This window comes from Lynx canadensis, chromosome B1 (assembly GCF_007474595.2).
Source record: "Lynx canadensis isolate LIC74 chromosome B1, mLynCan4.pri.v2, whole genome shotgun sequence".
Classification (NCBI taxonomy): Eukaryota; Metazoa; Chordata; class Mammalia; order Carnivora; family Felidae; genus Lynx; species Lynx canadensis.
Genome location: NC_044306.2, coordinates 135,432,286 through 135,456,000, shown reverse-complemented (window position 1 = coordinate 135,456,000; position 23,715 = coordinate 135,432,286). Strand labels below are relative to the sequence as shown.

The 23,715-nt window shown below is 37.1% G+C and overlaps 1 protein-coding gene across 3 annotated transcripts in view; it reads left to right on the top strand.

Moving 5' to 3' along the window:
* The window catches only part of ARHGAP24 (Rho GTPase activating protein 24), a 511,574-nt gene that overhangs the window by 292,929 nt on the left and 194,930 nt on the right, over positions 1–23,715 (top strand). The window contains exon 2 of one of the 3 annotated variants that reach the window (XM_030313513.1): positions 5,720–5,807. The exons of 1 other annotated variant lie outside the window; for it this stretch is intronic. The gene's annotated coding sequence lies outside the window, so the exon portion shown is untranslated. Of the gene's footprint in view, positions 1–5,537; positions 5,808–23,715 lie in introns of those variants that run through there. One more of the 3 variants, XM_030313512.2, reaches the window with a different exon arrangement.

Sequence of the window (23,715 nt, the reverse complement as noted above, 5' to 3'; positions counted from 1 at the left end):
AGTTCTAATACTGGATATGTTTTTCTGTAATGATTTTACAGACATTTTGGAAATGATTTCAGCTTTCTCACATCTTCCTACCTGTGGGAAATGTAAATATCTTTTGATGCCTCTCTTTGGTGTCTCTCTGTACCTACTGCCTAGTTTTAGACCATCACAATGTCTTACTTGAATAAAGAAACAACCTGTTAAGTAGTCCTTCAGACCACCTGTTCCTAAATTCTTTCTCCACTTAGCATTCTTAAAACAAAGTATCCCCTGTTTAAAAATTTTCAGTAGCTATCCATTGCCTTCAGGATAAAAACCAAATTTTTGACCCTGGCTTTTGCCTATATTTCCTTCTGCATATTTCATCTATTAGTTTATGTCTTTCATTCTGCATTCCAGCTCTACAGAAATACTTAAAGTGACCCAAGTGTGCCCTATCTCCTGCCTGGAATGTTAATCCTCTCCTCTCCTGCATTCAGAATGTGCCCTGGTTTCATCTTCTCAAAAAAAAAAAAAAAAAAAAGCCTTCTTTGCCCACTTCCCATCTTGATTCCATGCTGCTTTGATGTGCTGTCCTATAATGTTATGCTGATCTCCCCAGTAGTCTGCAAACTTCTCTCACCTCCAGAGGGTAAGCTTCCTGACATAGGATTTTGTCTTTTCCTTTATATCCAAACACAGCACACTATATGGACTCAGTAAATATGGCTTTCAATAGATTGAAGGAAGGAAACAAAGGAAGAAAAGAGTGGAGGAAAGAAGAAATGCTAGCTTATTATCCTGGAGAAATTTGTATTCTATATAAATAAATATTATCCCATAATATCGCAAAAGAATAATTACACAAACTTCATTACCTAGCACGGAACCTTGTCCATAGAACACAATCATTAAATATTTGTAGCTTTGATTCACTGACTAAATAAATGCCACCTAGGTACTTAGCTTAATATGCAATCTGCACTGGAGGAAAAGGGCACTTTTTTCAACAATGATTTTAAGTGATGTTGTTTGCTATCGAGCTGTAACAGTGTTCAGGCAAGAAATTTTTTTCTACCTTGGTGTTTTGGGAGGACAGCTGCAGTGTGTCTGGGAAAAGTCATTTTCTTCCGAAGAATCACCCTCTCTTTGCCTGTCATCACACAGCCACCTTTCTGATGTGGCTGGACCCAAAGTATGCTAAGCCACAGTGTGTCTGAGCCACAGGATCCAGAGAGGCTGACTCACTAGAACAGGTAATTAGGAAGCAGTAGGACATGAGACAGGAGAGGAAATCTAATTTACAGCTCGCTGGAGAGCTCTGAATCAGTGTGGAAGAGAAGTGAAATGGAAGATTAAATTATCTGTGAGCTCACTTCTCTAAAATTATTTAGTCTGTCCCTTTTTTTTTTTTTTTCATTTAGAAAACATATGCCGTGAATGCAAGGATTTAGCTTCTGCTTCTGAAGAGTTGGCAGCTGGGAGCAGTTTCTTGAAACCACCTGGAAAGGATAAAATTGGCTTTAGGATATCTGCTATTTCAATAAGGGCAACGACGACCGAGTTCAGGAAATGAAGGAGATGTCCGGAAGCTCTTAGGACCTTCTAGAAGCTCAAGGGTATAACTCTGGCCCTTGTGTTAACAAACTTCAAGGGCTTAGAGGCACCTTGTATTGATACAGCTTCCTAGAGCCCACCAGAGGGGCCCTTTCCTTATGTCCTGTGATGCCTAGCTGCTGAGCCACAGGGAACTCTCAGAGTTATGTCAATTGTAGAAGTAGATTAGTCTTTGCCTTCATGCTTATGGACTTATGTTAGATTTTTGTTGACTGAAGAGTGGTAACCCAGGCAACAAATATAATTCATTCATTCAAGAAATATTGGTCAATACATATTCTATAGTAGACACAGTTCTGAATACTGGGGATGATGTGGTTTTAAAAGCCTAAATATTATGTTTCTGATCTTATAACTTCCAACATATTTCTGATCTTAGAAAGCTCATTCTAGAGGAGATACAGTAAATATATTTAAATGGTTGAAGAAATTAAAAAGAAAAAGAACCTGTGATAATTTCAGATAGTGGCAAGTGCTGTGAAGAAGAATTAAATAGAAAAATGGGGTAGAGAGTGTGTGGATGTAAGGTGGGGAGGAGGGTAATTAACTAGAGTGGTCAGGGAATCTTTTTTCCGGGAAGGTAGCATTTGAGATGAGTCTTGAGTTCTGATAAACTGGTAGTCCTGCGAAGTTATGAGGAGAAAACATTCTAGACAGATGGAACAGCAGGTTAGGAAAACAGTAGGAAAGATAAACAGGAGTGAAATTATGTGAGACTTAGGAAGTCATCGTTAGGCATTTGAATTCACACCGTGGGCAATGGAAAACCATTGCAGGGATGAAGCAGGGGAATGATTGGAAACTATTAGAGGGCATGAAATGAGATAATGGGAAACCACTGGAAGGTGTGAAGCAGAGGAATTATGGAAAGCATCAGATGGTATAACGGGGGGGGGGAGGGGAATAATTACCCTGGCTGCTGTGAGGAGAATGGATTTTGAGAGAAGGGCAACAAAATGAGCATGAGCTTGAACTGAAGAAAGTTGATGCTGGAGATTTTTTCTGTGCATGGTTCCCTGGGACTATTAAAAACATCCATGTATGATATCTCCTCCCAAGCATAGAACATTATAATCTAGTAGCTGTTCATGCAGTCACTTCCCTGCACTGCTACCACGAAAGAGGTCTCTGGGATTCCTTAGTAAAAGCCTTCCTCTAGTATTACTGTAAACCTGAAACTGAGAGATCAAGAGTTAGTGAATTCCAACTGCCTTGCCTGTGTTAATATAGTCTGCCCTGAGTTTCACCTCTGTCTTAAGTACTTCTTCCATCATTGAAATTCAACTCCACATATCCAGGCCCCATAACACAATAACTAGTCCCCACTAAACAATGCTAGGATTCTAAAGTCCAGAGCATGCCCAGAGTACGGCAACCTGGAGTATGTCCAAGGGACCTAAATATAGAGGGACAAATTTTTTTAAATGGTTTTATGTCACCATGTTATTTTAGATTGTGTCGAATTCACATATTGACAGCACATGCTTCCCTTCCAATGGGTAGAAACAAACCATGTCATGAATTACAAAGTCAGTTCGAGGACCAATTTCCTGTTGCTGGCACTGGTCACCCAAATTGCTAGTTCCCTCTTTGCTCAACCTATTTTGAGAGACTTTGGTTCTTACATTTAATACCTATAATCTATTGTCTGTGGCTCAGCCCACTTCTGTTCCAAACAACCTGCTTGTATGTGACTTCTCTTTACACCTTCCTTCCTGAGTGCAGTCAACAACCTTGAATCACCCTGACTCATTGCATCTAAGTCTCTGTGTCTCCCCTCGCAGCCTCCCTCTCTTTTGGGGATTACTCAGATTTCCTTCCTTTCCTTCTAACAGACAAAGGGCAAAATGTTCAAATTAAAAGTCAAGTTTAAGAAGTAAAAGAAAATTAGGGAATACTTTTAATAAACCCAAGTAATATGTATTAGTGTCAGACTCTAATCATATTTGACATATTAGTGTTGTATATAAATGTAGATGTTAATGTCTTTGGGATTTACATTTGCACAGAGCTCAGCTAGACCAAATTAACTGAGAATGGAAGGAAAATAGGATACTGCCATTGTGTCAAAAAGTACAAAGTATGGTTTACCAGATTACCTTCCCAACGTTTATGTGTTTTGAATCAGTTGCTTACTTATCATGGTTGGAAAATTGATACAGTACCTATTAATTACTCAACATTTTGGAAAATATGTTTCAAAAACCAAACTGTATTTTTAAAAATATCCTTTTCTAATTCTTTAGTCACAATTACACTATTTTCTTCTAAAGACCAGGGCAAGAGTAGGTACAATATCATTTTAAAAGTAGATGGGAAATATCAAAACCAAAGTGAATTTCTGAACTAAAGAACAATGCATCTCAATTTGAAAATGGATTTTGAATGGTCTGAGCATTTGCTAATTGTGTCTTTAAATTGTAGCATGTAATGTAGATTTGCTTTTAGCATTTTAAGGAGTCAGATCAAATACAAAGATTAATAGTAACCAGAGCAATTTCAATCTGGGTCATTTCATATTTTGACTTATCTGACCCTAAGACGGATGCTGTTGAGAGTGGGCAACTCAATGGAGAGAATGTAAATAAACTTTGGGCACATGCTTATGATGTGAGAATGGATGAAAAGGTTGTTACAGAAAATTGGCCTTACTTCGTGACTAAACTCTTTCATTTTTTTTGACAATTAGGCACTTATCTAAAAAAGTTATTGCTTGTTGGGGTGCCTGGATGGCTCAGTTGGTTAAGCATCCAACTTCAGGTTAGGTCATGATCTCACGGTTTGTGGTTTGGAGCGCCACAGAGGGCTCTGTGCTGACAGCTCAGAGCCTAGAGTCTGCTTCAGATTCCATGTCTCTCTCTCTCTTGGCCCCTCCCCTGCTCGCACTCTGTGTCTCCCTCTCTCAAAAATAAATAAACATTTTTTTAAAGTTATTTCTTGTCAGTTACTATATTCTTTAAGAGAAGGATGAGGTAGGTTTATAAATGTTCAATTAGTATTTGTTAAATAAGTGAGTGAATGAATGAATGAGTACATTTTAGAAAGAAAAATGTTTAAAAATTATGATAATAAGAATATCATTCTTCAATTAGAGAAAAATAATTTCTTTATATATAAGAAAGGAATGTTACTTGAAACACACCAAATAAAAATTATTATGCTGCTTCTCTTTTATTTAACAAAATATATAACCAGTAATAACAAGAATAAACTTGTATGTATGGTAAAAAAAAATGTTGACAAGTTGGAAATAGGATCTGTGGTAATAGTAATGTGTTTCTAGTTCAATATCACTGATACTGGGTAGAAATATTAAAGACTAACACCTGTCAGCACCAGCCTTTACGGTCCTCTATAAGGACTAAGGGATGTTAATATCCCTTGAAAACTGGCAATTCCTGAAACATAAAAATATTATTTAAAAAATCAACAAAGGATAAGATTATTTTCTAAGTATAGAAAGAAACTGGGCATTGTAGAGAAACTTTCAGTATTAAGGATTTTAAAGTGGAATAAAATGTTTTCTCTGAGAACAGATGGTTCTCACATTGTAATTGTGTTATTGTTCCCTGCCAACTCATGTGGGTATTATCCAAGGATACACAGGAAAAAGGTAAACCATTTCCCTTCAGGTACACTAGAGTAGTAGAAAGAGCATTGAATTGGGGTTAGGAAACCTGGTAACTATTCTTAGCTGTGGCATTAGTTAGCTACGTGAATGACCTGATAGAAATCATATTTTCTCTGGGTATCAGTTTCCTCATCTATAAAATGAGGGCATTGGGCTAAATTATATTTAAGATCCTGGTGTGCTTTCTATGGTTCTTAATTCTCCTTTTTTTTTTTTTTTTTTTTTTTTTTTTTTTCAAATGCTCAACTACTACATTATTTAAGGTATATTTCCCGGTCTCTTTTTTTTTTTTTTTTTTTCTTTCCTCCCCTCTCTTTCTTCAATATATGGGATAGGAGGACACTGACTAAGTCTGATGGGCGGGAGGAGGAAGAAAATCAGCTACAGGAAAGGTTTATATCCCCCTCTACAAGAAAACTTAAATATAGCTACTACAGCTTTGAAAGGAATGGTTTATGTCCAAACAGCATTTTCCAGACAAGCTCTGTACTTTTTTGCCAACAGAATTAACTTTAAACTGAACGCAGTAGACAGTTAAACAAGAGTCGGCACTGGAAACAGCTGTGAGTAGACAAGACCAGTTACTTATAAGGTACTGTTTTTTACTCATTGAAATCTCCTTCAGGGTTTATTTGTTTCGGGCACAAGTATTGTGTGGTCATTTGACTTTTCCCCCCACCTCGCCTCTATTCTGAGAGAAAACACACACTTTAAAATACTTTAGTTTCTTGGCTGTATTGTTTTGTGGCTGTTGATATTTGAAGCTACTAGGATTTGGTTTTGTTTTGTTTTCAGGAACCTAATGATTGTTGTTATTTTATTTTGAAGCTTAGTTTAGCTTTGTCCTTCGTTGCATCTTGTCATGGGTGGTTTTATGTTTTGTTATTCATGTCAGATTAAAAAAAAAAAGATAGGCTTTAAGATTACGGAATGTACAGAATGCTCTTGATTGAAGGGGAGGGACAGGTTAATTCATCTTCGACTTCAAGTATAGAAACAGCATAGAGCCAAGTCAGAGCAGCTCCAGGCACTTGAACTGACTTGGTTGAGGCTCACTGACCTCATTACAGCTTGGTGGATCTGACCTGCGAAACACACAATTTTGAATTAGGGTTTTACCTTTAACCTACTTCTATATTTGGGGTGCCTGGGTGGCTCAGTCCGTTGAGCTTCCGGCTTTGGCTCAGGTCATGATCTCATGGTTCCTGGGTTCGAGCCCCACCACAGGCTCTATGCTGACAGCTCAGAGCCTGGAGCCTGCTTCAGATTCTGTGTCTCCCTCTCTCTCTGCCCCTCCCCCCTTGCGCTCTGTGTCTCCCTCTCAAAAATAAACATTAAAAAAAATTACTTCTATGTTTAATTGTTCATTTTAACCCTTCCTTCCCTTCACTTCCATTTATTTTTAAAAATTCTGGCAAGCTTCTTTTTTTTTTTAATGAGGTTTATCTTTGTTAAGTTCATCCATCTTAAAGTGACAATATTTCCAGTATCTCAAATCACTGAGCTATGGAGGCTCTCAGAGCAGAGGGGAAGAGCCCAAAGTGGCCATGGAGTGGACAGAAAGGAACCACTGTCATCTGAAATGTCACTCTTTCTCCGGAGGCCTGGCTAGTTAATATATAATATTTGCTGCTGGCCAATAAACAAGTCATGAGACAATTAAGGAGTTCTACATTTGTCAACTTTCCAAAAAGTAAAGCTTGCAAGTTTGCCACTGAAAACTGCAGAGGTTTTAGAAAGAATTTAGCCATTTTTGGATAGTTAACTTTCTGAGGTCCAGTATATATTTTGATATCTCTCTGGAGGGAACTAAATTCAATTTAGTGTTTTCTGAATTGCCCAACCTTTTCATCATGGATACACATTGTAGAATTTTTCTAAACGTAATGATACATTGGGGGCCTATTCTGTGGTATGCACGGCTTTTACTCCTTTTGTCAAAAGGTCACATGATCACTATGCTTTATTTTAATTGTATTATTTTTATAGGACTTTTTTTCCTCCTGTGACCAGCATCCATATGGAAATGTGACTTCTTATGGGTGTGGACAGTTTGCATTCTTCTAACAACTCCCTGCAACCTTATCCACATCTTTATAATTATTATTTCTTTTGTGCTATGCATAAGAAAACCAGAAAAAAAAGTTTATAAAAAAATCATAGAAGGAATGAGAAGCAAGAACTTTATTTGAGGGCTCAAGAGATTCTCTTATGAGGAAAGTGCACAGACCAAAGCGCATAGACACGGTGACATCTATTTTAGGTGCTCAGGAGACTTTTGGTTTGAGTCCAAGTCCTTAGTTGTGTTCTGTAGTAGAAGTTGCCATGGAAGTGGCTCTGGGATAAGTAAGGCGTTACTGCATCAGATACAGAAAGTGTTGTCTGTTCTCCTCTTTATAAAGTTACTGGAGGTATGTGTCAAGGAATCAGTGACTAACCAAATCTCATGGGGCAGACTTAATATCAATCAAATACTAAGTATTTTATTTTAGTTCCATTTACACATTTGCTATTCATACGCATGTATGGCTGGGAAATAGCATAATAATTTTTGTAGGAAAGAGTTAGGGAAAAGGAAAAATATTTCTCATCTAGTCTATGCAGTTCTGTGTCATTATGCTTTAAGGAAAAAATACATCTTTTGCAACTGTTTCGATAATGCCTTGATTTCTTTAACCATATCCTTACTTAGTTACAACTTCTTTTAAGTTGAAAACATGATAAAGCATTGAATTTAGTAGCAGAATATACCATTTCCTGTCTTTCAATATTTTTTTTTATGTTGTGCGTTGCAATGCAAAATCAATCACTGGTTTCTCAGTGATCTTGATAATTAATCCCACTCTACCCATGACAAAAATTAAACTTGGCATATTAGAGAGATACATGAAGCTATAAACTGAGTCCAGAGCAATTCTAAATTCCAACTTTAATTAGAGTCCATTGCTAATGGCTTGACTATATAGCTTATTTAGAATTATGTGTGAGGCCTTTTGTGTTAGAGGCCTTTTTTGCTCAAGCTCTTTTTTTCTTTTTTTTTAATGAATATGTATATTTTTAATGTTTGTTTTTGAGAGAGAGCATGAACAGCGGAGGGGCAGAGAGGGGGGGGGACAGAGGATCCAAAGCAGGCTCCACACAGACAGCAGTGAGCCCAATGAGGGGCTTGAACCCACAAACAGTGAGATCATGACCTGAGCCAAAGTCAGAGGCTCAACCAACTGAGACACCCAGGCGCCCCTTTGCTTAAATTCTTTTTAAAATACAATTTTCATATAGTCAGTGTAAAGATTGTTACTGGGTATTAAAGTATCTTGTGCTGCATATGACAGACTCTTTCTGTTTGAAACAATGAATTAAGGGACTGCCTTTTGTCTACAACAGTGAATTGAGGGTCCACATAAATTTAGAATCATTGCCTAAAAGCTAGAGATTTTGCTTTTTTTTTTTTTTTGGTTCTTCATTCCTTCAGTTAAATGGCATGGGTTATTTTTGTTTTAATATTTATTTATTCATTGTGGGGGGCAGGGAGGAGGTGGAGGTGTGGAAAGAGAGAAGGGAGAGAATCCCAAGCAGGCTCTGAGCTGTCAGCACAGAGCAATGGTATGGGTTCTTGTGAAATAAAATGTTATTCCAATTGAAACATAACTCTTTAAAGCTGAAAATATGCTATTTGACGTCGATACAATGAAGATTTTAGTTTTTACTTGATTAAGGCTTTCAGCCTAATCAAAATTTAATTTTCACATGCTCACCTAATTAGGAAACCAGCCGTATGAAGGGATATGTATTTTATAGTGAGAACTGTACTGTCACAACTTAAAACTACTGAAAACTCAGCACCTTTTTGAGTGTACACTTATGAAGATTTCCATCTAAAAAGTGCTGTTTGAAACTAGAAAAAGAAGAAGTCCCTGAAGTAAGTCAACACCTGTTCATGTTCACCGATGATGTTTTAGAAGGGTCTCTCTTGACACAGCCTTGTGAGACTGCTCCAGAAGCCTCAGAACACAGACCCTCCTAAACTAGAATTCGGTGAGTGAGTGCATGTGTTGCAAGGAGGTGTCAGGTCCAATGCTGTATGTGTTGGACAGGGGACAGAAGCTATCAGTAATTCCTTAGTTGTTGAAGAGAGAAAGAGATGACTGCTCCCTTCTCATAAAAATCAAAATTTAGCTCATTTTCAATTTTAATCCCTTAGAAAAGATGCTCAAACTGACCCAGGTATGTTCTTATACATTGGCCTTTGCTTCATGTACTAAGTTGGTACTTCTGGACAATTTAGGAAGTGATGTGGTCAAAGACCAAGATTCTTTTCATTCACTTTAATCACGCAATAAATGTTTGTTGAATGAATATAAATTCCAATTCCTAAATTGAAAGGGCCTGAACAAAAAATAATGCTAAAACCATCATGTTTTACTTCATTTTTTTTTAAAAATTTTTTTTAATGTTTATTTTTGAGAGAGGGAGAGGGACAGTGTGAGTGGGAGAGAGGCAGAGAGTGAGAGAGACAGAATCTGAAGCAGGCTCCAGGCTCTGAGCTGTCAGCACAGAGCCTGACACAGGGCCTGAATTCACAGACTGTGAGATCATGACCTGAGCTGAATTCCGACACCCAACCGAATGAGCCACCCAGGAGCCCCATGTTTTACTTCATGTTTTATTATTGGAGTATTTGTTATTCAGTTTATTATTTGGTTATACTAAAACATAAAAACTTCTTTAAGTGATGCCATTAATAAATTATGAAATTGCTATTAGCAAACAGCAATTTAGAACTCTGAATTGCTATAAAGAAAAGCATCAGATGCCGATAGTCGATAATAATTTAAAAAGCAAACTTGGGGGTGCCTGGGTGGCTCAATCTGTTGAGCCCCTGTCTCTTAATTTTAGCTCAGGTCATGATCTTACAGTGCATGGAATCAAGCTCCATTCCCTGCTCTTAGCATGGAGTCTGGTTGAGATTCTCTCTCTCTCTCCCTGTCTCAAAAATAAATGCATGAAATCTAAAAAAAAAAAAAAAAAACAAAAAAACAGCAGTTTGAAGACATGAAAATATCAGCCCCTTTCCTCTATCCTTTGTTTATTTGACTGAAGGTATTGTGGAATTTATAGTACACTTGCTACAAGCAGAGGCTGCTATTATTTATTTTATTAACATTATTTGATTTATTATTATTATTGGGAAACACAGCAGGATATTAGAAGAAAAAATAAATGTGGACTGAGTCTAAGACAGTTTTTCAGGCCAAATCTTATTTTGGTGATCTTAAAATTTTTAAAATTAGTTTTTAAAGATTATGTAAGTTATAGAGCTCTCGGTAAACAGTGGTATGTTTCCAAATTAACAAAAATAATAATAGTATTTCAAGGGAGCAATTTTCATTTTGATTTACCTTCTCTCTCCAACCTGCTTGCTTCTGAATGCATTTAATTCCAAAGGTATGTTATGTGGCCTTTCTCTGTGGCACGGTGCGAGTCCAGAAGGAAGACAGCATCTATGTGTTCTCCATCTCCATGCCTGAAGATGTTATAAGTAGATCTGAATACAATGGAAAGGAAAACAACTTTCCTGCAAACCCGGGGTATAAAATGCCCCCCATAAATCACAAGAAAGTTAACAATTATAATGATTATGAAGACAGTGACAATATAAAAGGGGAACTAAATTATTATCACCAATTCCACTCTCTAGGGGATTCATTGCTATTAGGTTTCTTTCTGTATCTGTGCACATATAATAGAGTGTCAATGTTTTGTTTTGTTTTACTTTTACAAAATTGTTTGATACTGCAAATTTGGATTCCACCTTTTTTCATTTAACATTTTATTGGCAACTCTTTTCTATGTTAGAACACTTTGGGAAAAAATAATATACAGCTGCATAATATTCTATTCTATTCTATTCTATTCTATTCTATTCTATTCTATTCTATTCTATTCTATTCTATGGCAATATCAAAAGTAACAGAATACGTCCCCCACTGTCGGGGGCCTACATTGTTTCAGTGTGTTCTGTCATACATAAAATAAGGATAAGCATTCATTTACATGTGATATTTTTTGCTCATTGGATTAATTTAGAATTGTAATGGCTTAGAAATTTGCAAGTCTAAATCCCTTTTTTTGCAGCATAGGGGAACTAAGTCCAGAAAAATCATTCATCTAGAACCAAGGCTTCCAACTTTTAGTTTAACTTCTATATTCATCCAGAAGTAATGACTGGATGATAAATTTAATCTGGGGCAAGAGGTAGAAGCATAATTTCCTTCTGTCTGAGTAAGAGGTCAGCCATGTACCCTATTCTCTGAAAATCCCCAGGGAACAGAAGGGTTCTCATACTAAAGAAAGAACTCAAGATTCCATGCCAGAAGTCTTTATTACACAAGGGGTGATAAACATATAATAGCTATGGGAACATTTTTAAATAGCTGTCACTTTGTTAATGAGTATTTGCTAAAGCATTTCCTGGGCCACTAGTGTTTATGGAACTTTTAAACAAAATATTTATAAGGATGAAACTGGAATTTGCTTCATAAATTATGTCCTTTTACTTGCACCTTTGTTTTTTCTCAGTGCACAACCAATGTTCAGGCCTCTGCTACACTAAACAAACAAACAAACACTCTACTTTCTCAACCAACCTCTCTCTTCCTGATGCCAAGAAAAATTTGTTTTTTTTTTCTTCTGTTTTTGCTTTTGCTTTCCGACCTCCCTCTGACTATGAAACTCTTTGAAGTTTGGCATTTATTTCTACCACAATACTCAGATTACCTCTCAGAGGTTGCTAATGATGGCTAAATTAACTGCTAAATCCAGAGCTTTTCATCCATTGCTCACCTCTGCTTTTTCTGCCATTGATAATGTTTACTGCCATGCTCTTCTTGAAATATTTCTATCTTTTAACGTTAGGGATCTTGTACTAGCCTATGTTTGCACCCTTCTTTCTTCACTTTCTTTAGAGGGCTCCTGTCTTTTTTCCTACCTTCTTCCTCTGGGTGTCTGTGTTTGTTTGATTTACCACCACTGTATACTTTCTTCCTCATCCAGTCCCATGGCTTTGACTTAAAGCCCAATCTAGAGATCTGGTTGGCAAGACCTCTTGTAACCCACAGTTAGTACAAGTTATAAATACAAGTTTCCTTACTTTTTATGCACAACACTTGTATTAGGATTTTCTCCTTGGCAGGGAAGTGGGCTACACTTCGGTCCCAGCTTGACTGCACAACCTTCTGTGGTTGCCCTGCTAGTCAGAGCTCCCCATACAAGGCTGTTTCAGGTATTCTAGTACTGCAAAATCCATATCATTCCCTTACTCCAACCAGCCCTTCATCCTTTATCTCCTTCCTCACTTCCTATGCAACCAAGTGACAGTTAATATAGAATTTTAAAAACTATATTCTTTGCATTCTTTTTCATTCCCCTGACCACTACCTTGCTTAGAATTGAATTATCTCTTCTTAACCCACTGTCTCCTTACTGGTCTTCCTCTCTCCAATGCATTGCCACTCCAGATATCTACAATTAAAATATATATATATGTATATATAGTATACATATAGTATATATATAAAATATATACATATATTATATATGCCATATACAGTATAGAATATATACAGTATATATAGTATATACTACCTATAATATATAGTATATATAGTATAGTATATACTATATATAATATATAGTATACATAGTAAATAGTATATATAGTATAGCATATACTATATATTACATAATATATATATTATATATAGTATATATAGCATATTTCCCCCCAAATTTTCAGTGAATCCTTAATATATAGTTAAAAGCAGGAACTGTGGAATTTATTTACAGGACCTGAGGCTCAGTTCTGGCACATTTTACATGTATCATCCTATGCAAACTACTTACCATTTCTAAGCCTCCATTTTCTCACATAAAATAAGCATAATAAGTGTACCAATAATAGGTAATGTGTATCAAACCCATATATGCAAGGGCTATAGTGCTCTGTGCATGCCCCATGCACTCCTTCATCCAGTAGCCAATAGAATACATTTTATCGGATTTATACTAAACATTCTTTAAAAATGCAATCCGGTGAAAGAGACTGGTTTATTCTTAATGAGTTCAATTTGTTTTTTTTTTTTTTTTTCAAGACATCTACTCTAAAGCTAAACCCAGACCTTAGCCCGATTGCAAATGATGTAAAACAAAAGTTAAGTGGGTGTTTTATTTTATTTTGAGACAATGGCATCTTCTGGCTCATTCTTTTCTTTTAAGAGGAGCAATCAAAGGAAAAGAAATTGTCTTTTTTCTTTTTCTTCTTTTTTTTATATAACTACAAACTATATGCCACAAATGAACATTTTTCTTTATTCAATGTTTCTGTGTGACTTTCTTTGTTTATTCTTTGTGACTCAAACTTATAGTCACAAAACAAGTGGAGGAGCCAGGAATCTATCCCAGATTTTTGACAACAGGCTCTCTGCCTCATTTTTAGACTGCTTCTCTTTCTGTGAATTTAATAATCCATGCAATGACATAGTCAAATTTAAGTGGAAATACTCCAGAGTAATGACTAAGGGGTTTCAGACGCATTCCAGGAATATTATTTTGCTATAATTTTATCCTAGAGTAATGGATTGATTTTGTTTTTCCAAATCGACACATGGCCTCTACTTTGGGTAGAAATCCTGACCATTTGTCCTTGTATGCAGTACCAATTTTTTGAAAGCTATTGCTAATGTCTTCTCTAGCCCTTTCCCCCCAGAGACTAAGTTGTTTCTCAGAGGACTTTGGCTCATTTTTAGCATCAAAGCTTCTGTGGTTTATTTCATTTCCTTAATCTACTCATTAATTACTTATGAATGGAAGTTGCCTAAGTCATATAGTATGGAAGTTGGATGGGGTCTTGGATCTTGTAATTAAGCCCTCATACATTTCACCTAACCAAAGCAGGCCAAACTAGGTGAAGAGCTTATCCATTATCATAGAGCAAGTCTAGAGGGTGTTTCTTCTCTCTAAGAGTGTGCACCTTGTTATACTGGCAGCTTCTTGGAATATTAAATAGTCTCAAAATCACAATGGAAATAAATCTGAGTCTTCTCTTTCCTTCTCCCTTCATTTCCCAGTGTCAGCAGGAATAGCTGGATTCCAGTGTGGAAAGCAGAGATCCACCCTCTTTTTCATTCATAGGAGCTGCTTTTTGGTGGAGAAAGCCTTCCAAATGCTGTTTACTTGACTTTAAACTTCCTCAGCTCTTGAAATGGGAATTACTGACAGCCTTCATGAATGCAATAATTAAATATTTATGAATCCTCCCAGAAGTGCAACCCCCAGTGCACCACAGTTTTCTCTGAAGTAAAGTAAATCTCTGTGTTGGAGATATATTGATACATTTCAGAAAAATATCAGTATTATGTTGTGGCAGTTATATAATATGTAATGTTCTTAAGAACACACACACACACACACACACACACACACAAGCATGCATGCACAGAGTGGGGAAATGGCTTGCGATAACTACATTTTTAAGAATGAATGTTTTCCTGGGGCTCCTGGGTGTCTCAGTCAGTTAAGCATCCAACTTCATGATCTCGCAGTTTGTGAATTGGAGCTCCACCTAGGGCTCTGTGCTGATAGCTCAGAGCCTGGAATCTGCTTCAGATTCTGTGTCTCCCTCTCTCTCTGCCTCTCCCCCACTCATGCTCTGTCTCTCTCTCTCAAAAATAAATGAACACGAAAACAATTTTAAAAGAGTGAATGAATGTTTTCCTCCCTCCATGCAGATTTGTCACCATTTCTGCCACTTTTTCATATAAATACCTGACCTCAGCCTTTTTCTGTTCTCCCCTTTGTATTATTTGCCACTCATGGTGGCCTTTCAGCCCAAAGTGTTCCTCAGCCTTGCCTTTCTCGAGATTATGACCTCTTCTGAGATGCCTTCCCTGACTCCATCCCTACCCTTACCTCCCAACATTGACTTCTATGGCTTTCACCACTTTGCATTTTAATTTCGTACTTACTGGTCCACTTTCCTAGCTGAGCTGCACTGTAAGCTCCTGGAGGGCAGGGACTTTATCTTACAGATTTGTATCACTGGCACTTAATGCATTGCCTGACACCAGATGACAAATTTAGGGGCCTGATATGGCTCTAGTCTTGTTGTTACAAAGGAACATACATCCTGTGTGAGGTACTCTCACACAAAGATATGTTAAAGGATTAGGCAGCCTGTTATGACACCAGACATCTGTTTAGTTGAATGGAAAGTATAAGGACACAGGCAACGGCAATGAACTTCTTTCTTTTCCCCTCTGGGTAAAATATTCCAGGTTTTTGCTCTACATAGATCTTATTTCATATTTACTCAGATTTCGTAATAAAGCAGGTGGTCATTCAGGTGTTTATTTTTTTAACCACCTTCACTCATTTCACCATTCAGGTGGTTTATTAAATTTTGTGTATCTTACTTTTTCACCATTTGTCAGAGTTTCAGCAGTCCCTTTATGTGATGGAGGCTTAGGCTGAGTGCTGAGATTCGAGAAATATTTTGATATTCACTCATGGTCTGTTCCCTTACATTTTTTTTTTTCAAATTTCATTCATTATATGACAAACATTGCTTCACAAAAAGGATAATTTAGGGGGAAAAAAGTGCTTTGGAGATTTTTGTTTGCAGCAGTATTTGAGTTTCAAAAAGTTAGCTCCATAAATCCTCAGGATCCAAACCTTAAACAATAACAACAACAACAACAACAACAACAACAACAGCAAAATAAAACTGATCTCTTTATCCCATCCCTAAAAACAGATAGTGGTTCTCATGGCAAGAAGCCAAAGAGAAGAATCAGAGGGAAGCAAAGGGACTTTAGCCGCTTAAAGGATGGTGGTATTCTAGAGTAGGGGCTCCATGTTTTGCCACACTCTACCGCACTGCCTGAACTAGGTACCTGGAAGACAGAACTGGAAACCTGGACCAGACTGGGGGAAATCTAAGAGCAGAGGAATCCGTGAATCACTTCCTATATGTAGGACCTGGAGGCTACAAAACTCAAATCATCTTTTAGTGCTGTTCTACATCGTACCAGGATATTCAAAATGGGTATGTAGGCAGGCATGTCCAAAACAGCACCCCCCACCCCAGCTCATCCCATGTCCTCAGTGCAGCCAAGAGAAGAGGAGAAGAGGCAGTGAGAGTCAAACTTGGAAGAGCCAGGGGATAGGGCAAGGAAGACAGTCCCAGGGTTTGTAGACTGAAGGCCAGGAACAAACCAGGAAAAAAAAGCATCTTGGAGATGCCTGTGGTGCAAAGGATGATGATAACAGACCAGATTCCCACTCTCCTCTATCCAAGACATAGAATCCTAGAAGTACCCAACATCAGATGGCTCCCAGGAAAGTGGCAGCCCTGGATTAACTAAGGTTACATTTCAGCCACCTGACAGTATAAAAGGATAAGGAAGTTAGATTTTATACACTTGATTTTGTTGACCAACATCTATTCCTTCCTTCTACATAAATCGTTGTTTAACTTAAACCAATTGTTTTTAGCTGCCTATTTTACTGTAGAAAATGCTAGTATAGACATAATGGTTAAAAGTCTTATCAAAAGTCTAAACTCTACTTATTTTTCTTCAAAGTTGGAGGAACATCAAGGCTAGAGAGACAAAGTGTAGGATTTACCCTGTTTAGGTCTTGAGCATTGAGGTGAGAGGATTAGGGATGAAAAGAGTAATCTTATAGGAGAATCTCTACTCTAGACAGCTTAGTAGAGCTTCATATTTTAGTCTGTATTTCATCCAAATTCTGATCTCTAAGGACCAGAAACATCTGTTATGTTTCTATTCCTTACCAATGTTATCTGAAGTGACATAGAGAAAATATTGAAATGTTGGTAAATTGCTCAGAAGGATTGTTGCCAGCCTAAAAGTGCCTTATAAAGTGAGCCCATACTGTAACGAGTGATCTTTACCCAAGTTCTTAAAGCACAGCTAAGCTGCCCAACAAGTAACATCTGGTCCAAGTCTATGGGCTCCATAGAGATCACAGACAGAAAGGGAAAAAAAAAAGTCACTTACTGGCTTTCTGAGGGAATTGCAGTTTACTCAGAGTAAAGGCTAAATTTGGACTCACCAAGAACTTCCCTATGAAGATCGAAGTCCTGAGAAGTTCTTAACGCAACTTCCTGATGTGAGAATTTTCCAAAGTATGGGCTGTTTAGGTTTTCACTGGTCCTCTGGGACATCTATGGAATTTCTTGGCCAAAACTTGGCAACTGCCTGTGTATGGCCGTTTCCTATTACCCAGTGTGTAGACAGAGAGGGGATGGTATGCAGAAGTAGACTTGTATACAGGGTGGGGCAAGAGATTGTTACTCCCTGCAAATGTGAATGCAGGCTCTGAACAAAAATCTTTTCTGAGAGGCCAGGCATGGCATCCCACAGGCTTAACAACATTGGGGTATAATCTGGGAAAGCAGTCAGCATCAAGAGTACCATGGTGTGGCAAATGCGATCCAGACAGACAGATAAATGTCAGGCAATCAAAGATTGTATACTAAACAGGTCAAGCAGGCTTTTGTTTTCAGAGAAATTAGTCAGCAGATTGGCTGCAGTTCAGGGTGGGATCTTTCTTAAGAGTGAAATGGAAAACAAAATGTAGGCTCATTGAGCAACTGGGTATTAGACACTAGATAGGAACTAAGACACCAAAGAAGCAAAAATTCAGGTTACAGTAGGAGCACCCAAAATCTAATCCTAGAGAGTGTGGGGAAAGGCTGAGCTAGCACGGAGAGTCAAATAGTAGTAGAGAGAAGCAAATTACAAGTATTGGTAATCAGGGAAAGCCAGGTGTTCTGCAGGACTGTGCCCAGTCTGGACCTCTGATATGCACGGTAGACTACCTATGGAAAGGTCTTAGGGGTGGGGAAGTTAGTGCCAGCCATTTTAGTTCATTCCCTATAGAGACTGTTATTGCGGATTATGATTGCACCTCCCGGAGATGCAATGTTGAGGATTCTTCAAAATCATCTTGAGAAGTCCTATTAAACCATCAGTATGATATTTTCTCTTCTAAAGATCACTAGATTTGTACATCTCCTTGCTTTATGATATAATTTAGAATGTTTCATTGCCTGTTTTCCAATGCCCTGATTTTAAATATTCTTTTCTTCTTACTCTCTCTCAATAAATCTGTGGGTATTAGATATTTTTAGCAGATACAAAAATCACCTGAAGAACTTAAAATGCAGATTTGTGGGCCTGTGCCACAGTGTCTGATTCAGGGAACCTGGTATGGGGCCCTAGGATATTTTAACAAAAACTCCAGGTGATTACGATGCAGGTTATCCATGGACCACACTTCAAGAAGTCCTACTTTAAGTCACCTAAATGCCTTGGAAAATCAGACAATTCCTTGGCCATATTACATCTCTTAGACCTCCTCTTGCTTTCCAGGTAGCAGTACAAATTATCCTTTATCATACCACATTGTTTTGGGGTTATGAAAATGGTCCTTATAATGATATCCTGGGCCAAAACATTGAGAGTTTTAGAGTACAGTTCCAAACTCAATGTAGATTTTGTTTGGGCTCTCTTTAATTTTATTGTATCATTCTTTAAAGGGTAATTTATTTTTATTGAAATTTAGATCTATTCTGGGATATGAAAATAGCTCCAATTTATACCTGAAATGTAAGATTACATCTCTTTACTCTTCCCAGAGTGAATGATCTCTCTTTCTAGTTTATTAGAGAACCATTTATTCAACTGCAAGCATAAAGATAGCTGCAGACTCTTGGTAGAAATTAAAGAGGAGTATTCGGGATATTTACAGTGTCTGTTTTAGAATTGGAAGCTGGGCAACAAGCAGTCATCACATATGGGAAAGATTTATGTTGCCTGAGTGGGATCAAGTTTGATGTAGCATAAATGGTATTTTCAAGAGTTCCAGTTCCCTAGATTTTCCATGGCCACAGTATATGCTCTTGTCTCTACTGAGAAATATGCTGGGCTAGGGGAATAATGATTAAATATTCTTCCAGGCACTCTAGTCAGAGCCTTTTGTTTTCAGCCAAGTTTAGTGTGACTGTTTCACATATGATTTTGCTCTTCATGAACTGGTTTGGAAAAAATGAAAGCCTAGTCTAAAAATAAATACCTCAAGCATTTAACCACTAATCAGTAAACATTTGTTATTGCTAAGGTCTATAAGAACCAAATAGTAGGCCTAGTGCTGCATATTAAGTCGAATGCTAGTCACAATTCTGTTGCGTGCTTGCCCTTTTTAACCTAACAAAGAAATAAGGAATCACAGAAATGAAGGAGCTCTCTGAAACAGTGTATACAGCAAATTGACTTAAAAAAAGTAAAGCAAGTAGAATTAGAACTAAATGTCCATATTTTGGGAATCTATGTAGTCTTCTTACAATGTTTTTGGTAGTGGCCTTATTTTTCAGCTTTATACATTCTGCTTCCATAGCATTCATAGGTAGAATATTAAGGCATCTTTGAGGGGAAAGATAGGAGGCAGTAATGCAAAATATTGCTCTTTCCCAAAAGTGGCTAGGATTTGATAGATGACCCCAGAAAAGAAATTATAGGTGTTAAAATAGTGAGTCATGAATTGTGTTTACCAAATATTTTCAGCTGTAACTTTCCAGTCACTAATGGAATTGTACTTCTCCCTTCTTTTGAAGTTAGGCATGGCCATGTAACTTGCTTTGGCCAATGAAAAGTGAACAGAAGTGATGTATCTCATTTCCAGGTAGAAGTTACAGGTGCCACTGTCCAGATGATTATGTGCCCTTCCTACTGCTCTGGGATAGTGGAAGCACGTAGCAGGGTCCTTAAATGAGCAGAAGCCACTGCTAACCCACAATGGGAGTGGCGGTAAGAAAAAAAAAAAAAAACTGTGTTATAGAATTAGTTGTTAGTACAAGCAACATTTAGCCTATCCTGACTAGTACAAGTATAGACGTGGAGGCACAAAACACCTTAAGTGTTTTGACAGAAAATGGGGATTTACCAAGATAGAAGCTGTCAATAATGTATGATTGTGCATTATATCATTTAAGGGAGCTCAGCTCCAGGCTGATGGAAAGAACTGTGTTCAATTGTGGAGTCAAGTCTGAGTTCTAAGGAACTAAAATATATATTAAAATATATTTATGTTCATTGCTATATATAACAGCAATATATAACAAAACTGTCAATGATGACATTTAAACATTGAAAATGGGAGTGAAGAGGATACAGATTCTACTTTTCCTTTTAATAATTCAAAAATTTTTAATCAAATGATACTGAAGAAATTTTATATTTAAAAATACAAATATGGGAAAATTTAATACCATACACCAATAAAAATCTAAAATTTTAACAATTCTTAGATAAAGCATGGTGATCAGGATTAAGGGAATTCAGGGGGCTTTGGGTGGCTCAGTCAGTTAAGTATCCAACTTCGGCTCAGGTCATGATCTCACGGTTTGTGAGTTTGAGCCCCACATCAGGCTCCATGCTGATGGTACAGAGCCTGCTTTGTATTCTCTCTCTCTGTCCCCTCCCCCACTGTCTCTATCTCTGAAAATACATAAATAGACTTTAAGAAAAGACTGTATCTGACTACATTGAAAGATAAGCCTTTAAAAACAAAACAAAACAAAAACAAATAAAAAAAAAAAAGAGAGAATTTCAGAATATGCTGGTTCTGAAGAGCCTCCTAAAATCTTGGACTTGGAAGGAACATGGAGTATCATTTTTTACCTATATAAAAGCCAAGGCACACATGGTCTGCTCATAGCATAGATTGCTTTAAGGAAACTTTGCCCACTAATTGTTTTTTATTTTTTTAAATTCTAATGTAGTCTAAGTATGTTAGAGTATGTTCCAGTTATTTTTTTAATGTTTACTTTTTATATTTGACATACAGAGAGCATGAGTGGGGGAGGTGCAAAGAGAGAGGGAGACAGAAGATCTGAAGCGGGCTCTGTGCTGACAGCAGAGAGCCCATGTAGGGCTCAAACTCAGGAACTGTGAGATCATGACCTGAGTTGAAGTCAGACTCTTAACTGATTAAGCCACCCAGGTGCCCCAGAATATGTTCCAATTCTTGATTCATTGTATAATCTCTTAAAATTCTCTTAGTTCTTTCAATTGTGCCCCCAAACTCGTCTGAATCCTCAAAAAACTGTTTTTCCCTGAATTCCAGCCCATGGCCCCTCCTTTTCATTTCCCTCTGTTTTTAAATCCTCTCTTCCTACTTCAAGCAATTTCTTTTCTTGATTTTCCCAGTTTTCTCTACCCATTACCCAGATTCTGTAAAACCAAAGCCAAGAATGGAGCGGGGAGACTCTAAATGTTCTTTGGAGTGAAAAAAGCCAAGAGTCAAGGACAAAATGCTCTGCAGCAATCAAGAAGAGATAAGACGTGGGGCACCTGGGTGGCTCAGTTGGTTGACTCTTGATTTTGTCTCTTGATTTTGGCCCAGGTCATGATCCCAGGATCATGGGGTTAAGCCCTTTATCCAGCTCTGCACTGAACATGGAGCCTGCCTAAGATTTTCTCTCTCTTTCTCCCTCCCTCTGGCCCTCTCCCCTGCTCATGTGCCCTCTCTCTTTAAAATAAATGAAATTTTTAAAAAATTTAAAGAAAGAGGTTAAGATGTGAAAAAAATTATACACATTCTTTTGTTTCCCTATGTTTGACAGAGTTATGAGAGATGAGCTTTCAAGGAACTAGACTTTGCTTATCTGACTCATTGGTTATATTTTCTGTATAGACAAGGCTCTTTTAAAAACAAAATGAATGTTGTGGTTTTCCCCTTGAAAGTAGCTAGAACTAATTAAAGGATAAATCATATATTCTGGGCCAACCATCTATGGAGTATGCAGCTTAATGACATTTTAAGAGATATTATGACAATCTATGGATTATGTTCCAAAATTCTATTCACTTAGGAGACATTTCTGATATGTCTTCTGTCTCAACATCATCCTTGTTTATCTTTATTTTCTTAGGAAATATCTGATCTCAAAGGGCTGTTATATTTCCTGTTTCAGAAATCCAAGATCATCAAGTTGATTTATTACAGTACAGTTTGAAGCTCTGTCAGATCTCATTGTTATGCACCACTGAAGGACATTAGCAAATTGCATCCATCAACTAATATTTGGACTTGTTTGACTCTGCCATTATTTAATTAGGCTCAAAAATGTCACATTTGGCAGAGAACTCACTGTTTTTTGATATTAAAGAAATTCTTGTTGAAATAGAGGAATATTTTTCCTGGCCCCATAAATTAGAGAAAGTAAGATTAAATAGAGAGTTGACAGATATAAAAGAAGCAAAGTTAGTTCCCAGTTATATAACACCAATAAATTTTTACAGAATGAAATTTTGTATTAGTAGGAGGTCATAAATGTTGCAGCATATGCCATTCACTGCCCTCTCTACTTGCATGAACGTGAAGTAGTACAGCATAGATGTGCTTTAACTTTGTTAGGTAATAAGTTTCATGCACTTATTTGAGTATAAGATATCTCTAAAACATACATTTCAAGAAACTGCCAGCAATAATTCTAATGGCTGGCTTACAATAAGTCTCTATAATGGAAATCCTTAAGGAAGCAAAGTTGGGCATGTCCCCTAGATCTTAAGAGTATTTCTTCTTAGAGACAGACATACACTTTGATTTGGGGAACATGGTTTTAAAATGCTGGGGCTAGGAGGATCCTAAGCTTGCAAGATATAGCCCAGATAAATGAAAATGGGGTTAGCAGGAGTTTGAAACCTTATTCGCCACAAAATAACCAAAAGATAAGATAGTCCTTCCTTGTTTAGTTTTGTTTATGGTACCTGGCAAGCTCTTTTCCAACACATTCTATTTTTAAACAAGTTTTCAATTTTAAAACGATGACCCTCAGTTTGTATATACTCTTTTTTATTTCGGATAAAATATGTGATAGAATGAGATGAGGCTATTTCCTGTCACAAAAATAGAATGCTCTTGTTTATATTTTGAAAAGAAGAAATGAATAGTCCCTAAGTTTGTTTTCTTCAATATTAATCCACTACCCATGGTGCACTAGGTATTGCCCAAGACATACACACACAAGAAGCAATGCTTTCTTTGTAAGAATTTATAAGTCGTTATAAGCATGTATAGTAAAATGAAAGGAATAGCAAAATGATAGGAGTACAAATCAGAAGATTTTGATTGAGAAGAAATTGTGATTTATTTAACAAGATGAGGTAATGACTAAGAAGAGGTACCATATCACTCTCGCCGTTTTCTTTAGGGAACAGTATACCCTATGCTGAAGGAGAAAGGCATGTCTAACAGTCTAAGGACATAATCTAAATGTATACCAGAGGGAAGGGATAAAACCATATATTCTGGAAATTTGAGGGGGAAAATCATTCTTTTTTCTTTATTTACAACAGAAATATCTATTTTCTATTACTATTTCCATTGTTTTATAGTTGTTAGAGTCCATTGAAGGT